The sequence below is a fragment of the Halichoeres trimaculatus genome, unplaced genomic scaffold (genome assembly GCF_033239565.1).
Source record: "Halichoeres trimaculatus isolate MK-OKI-2021-1 unplaced genomic scaffold, fHalTri1.1 fHalTri1_scaffold_4, whole genome shotgun sequence".
Lineage (NCBI taxonomy): Eukaryota > Metazoa > Chordata > Actinopteri > Labriformes > Labridae > Halichoeres > Halichoeres trimaculatus.
Genome location: NW_027437182.1, coordinates 158,531 through 162,133, shown reverse-complemented (window position 1 = coordinate 162,133; position 3,603 = coordinate 158,531).

The following is a 3,603-nucleotide window of genomic DNA, read 5'->3' as shown; positions in this document are numbered from 1 at the left end:
ATTGAGTCAGTTTAACTCTGAGTCAGTTTAACACTGAGTCAGTTTAACACTGAGTCACTTAAACGCTGAGTCAGTTTAACATTGAGTCAGTTTAACATTGAGTCAGTTTAACTCTGAGTCAGTTTAACACTGAGTCAGTTTAACACTGAGTCAGTTTAACACTGAGTCAGTTTAACTCTGAGTCAGTTTAACTCTGAGTGAGCTTTACGCTGACTCCTTCATGACCTCCTGAGTTTCCACAGCGTTGTGGTTCAGTCTCTGTAGGGGAACTGACGGACTCTTTGTGAGAACATCTGTTGCTGTAGGAAGTCTCTGAGTGTCTTTAGCTGCTTTATTGACTTCATCAGTGGAAACCTTTTTTCTGGACAGAGGTCATTGGACATCAGCTGTTTTCCATGACTGGACAGCTGCTCATTATCTTCATCTTTTTCCTTTTCCATCAGAAATAGTTTTAAGAAGTTGTTACTGACCTGCAGCTCCATCAGTTTTTGTTTTCTGGTTTTGTTGTGTGACGTGTGTGTCCATGGAAAGACTGAATTAATCCTGAGAAAATATTTTGTGTTTTTGACGAAGAAGAAGACGAAGAATCTGTCATAAACAGAGTTTTTGGTTTTTTCTGGTTCGTCAGAACTCTCCTCTTGGTCTCTGCAGCAATACAGATGATTTTAATGAAAGCTGTGAGGTGTGTGTGTGTGTGTGTGTGTGTGTGTGTGTGTGTGTGTGTGTGTGTGTGTGTGTGTGTGTGTGTGTGTGTGTGTGTGTGTGAGATGATGAACACTGACATACTGTCAGAGTCAGATGCAGTGTGACAGATCTATGAGCTGCTTTCCTTCTGGAAATGAATAAAGATGTTTTTTTACGGAGGTGCTGCTCTCTCTGACTGTGGCCTCGTGTTGAAGCTTGTTATTGCTGCACATTATTCATGGTGTAAACTTTAGAGTTATTGTTATTCTCAGCTCAGACTCTGTACTCGCAGCCTCCTGCTCGCCGTGGATTTCCCCAGAGAGCTTCAGGCACCGCAGCAGTGACAGGAAACGTGTGCAGCGCAGGGAAATCTATGCAAATCCTGCAGCAGCCGCTGCGGTTCACCGAGGACAAATGTGGCTTCCTGCACTTTGACTTTCATCACCTGTGACGTAATAAAACCAGAGGGGGTTCAGGCTCTGCAGGGCCACCTGGACACCAGCAGAGTCCGGCTCTGCAGGGCCACCTGAACACCAGCAGAGTCCGGCTTCTGGAGACGGTTTGGTTCTCAGGTTTCCTCTGCTTCATGAAGACCTACGGACACTTTGAGCTTCTTCATCGATGCAGCACAGAGGGAGACCTGATCCAAACATTTAAGACCAGTAACAAGTTTCATGGATTCACATTTTGATCTATTGGGTCTGAAAAAGTAAAACCTCAAAATGAAAAAAGAAACGAGAGAAAGAAAAAAATCATCAAGCAGTGAATTTCAAACACCATGACGCCAAGACGCTTTAGTTGAACCACTCTTTCTCTGCCTTTTTCCTCCTTCTACATCGGGTTATGAAACGTTTCATTTATAACTTCTGTGTTTATACAGCACCGTGGAGCTGTGTTTCTATACAAATAAAGCTGGATTGAGTTGTTCAGCTGGAAGAAGACCCCCCGGCAGACCAAGACCAACCCAGAGCTCATATCAGCTGGACTGGGATCACCTCAGCACCTCATGACCTCTGAGCATTTCCAGTTACCTAAGGAAGCGTTGGGCGGTGGAAGCGGCGTTGGGGGGTTGCAGCGGCGTTGGGCGGTGGCAGCGGCGTTGGGCGGTGCCAGCAGCATTAGGCGGAGGTGGCAGCTTTGGGTGGTGGCTGCAGCATTGGGCAGTGCCAGCGATGTTGGGCAGTGGCAGAAGCGTTGGGCAGCGGCATTGGGCGGAGGCGGCAGCGGCATTGGGCGGAGGCGGCAGCGTTGGGCAGCGGCAGCGTGTGGCGGCGGCAGCAGCGTTTGGGGGTGGCAGCAGCGTTGGGTGGCGGCAGCAGCGTTGGGGGGTCGCAGCAGCGTTGGGTGGCGGCAGCAGTGTGTGGTGGCGGCAGCAGTGTGTGGCGGTGGCAGCAGTGTGTGGCGGTGGCAGTAGCTTTGGGCGGTGGCAGCAGCGTTGGGGGGTGGCAGCAGCGTTGGGCAGTGGCAGCAGTGTGTGGTGGCGGCAGCAGTGTGTGGCGGTGGCAGTAGCGTTGGGCCGTGGCAGCAGCTTTGGGTGGCGGCAGCAGCGTTGGGGGGTCGCAGCAGCGTTGGGCAGTGGCAGCAGCTTTGGGTGGAGGCAGCAGCGTTGGGCGGCGGCAGCAGCGTTGGGTGGCGGCAGCAGTGTGTGGTGGCGGCAGCAGTGTGTGGCGGTGGCAGCAGTGTGTGGCGGTGGCAGTAGCGTTGGGCCGTGGCAGACTGAGGTTTGACAGCAGATGAAATAAATCAGGTGTTTTCTGGAGTTTTCTGGAGTTATTTGAAGCGTCTGTCAAAGAAAAACAGAGAATCTTCCAGAACAACAACAAACAGCAAATTGCATCACGGCTCCAGACTGGTTTCTTCACTTTTTTAGCGACTTTAAAGCTAAAATACTAACGCTAGCTAGCCTGAGCTGAAGTCTTGCGTTGGTGTTGGATTTTCTGGCTCTGTCCCGTTCCAGGTCAGTCGAACTTTAGAGTCAGTTTAATCATGTGCGCATAGCTCTGACTTCATGTGTTTGTTCTTTTCTCAGAGGATCAAACACGACGTGAGCTCTGAGAGAGTCTACGATGCGTCACAGTCACAGACGAGTCCTGCTGCACACATCCACCACTGCACACATCCACCACTGCACACATCCACCACTGCACACATCCACCACTGCACACATCCACCACTGCACACATCCACCACTGCACACATCGAGGTGAAGGTTTTACATGAGGACAATAAACTAAAGAATTCAGAGTTCCCAAACAACTCTGTGACTGTGGTTTACAGCAGAATACCAGCCGTCATCACTGCACACAGACACGTGTACGTTAGTCCAAGAAAATCATTTTCGACCCATCCAACATGTGAAACATCTCCCACAGCGCCCAGCAGGGTGCGGCTGAAGGAGCCCTCATCATGTCTTTAAGATCACTGTGTACGTTTCCAGCTCATGGTGTTAAGCCTGTAAAGTTTTATGCTACAATTAAAATTACTGACATTGACAAAAAAACAAACAACAACAGCAAAAAGGAAAAAATGTTGGATGCTCTGATGACAGGAAGTCAATGGTAAGGTATGTTAGCTTAGCATGCTGGGCTAACCAGAAGATTCTGTCCTGGGATTCAGCCTGAAACACGCCACGCTCACCTGTGCTTAACGCCACTGACGTCTGGATGCTCCCGCAGAGTTTAAAACTCATCACCATGCCCCAACCATCCATCATGCCCCAACCATCCACCATCACCCAACCATCCACCATGCCCTATACATCCACCATGCCCCAACCATCAACCATGCCCCAACCATCATGCCCCAACCATCCACCATGCCCCAACCATCCACCATGCCCCAACCATCCACCATGCCCCAACCATCCACCATCACCCAACCATCCACCATGACCCAACCATCCACCATGGCCCAACCATC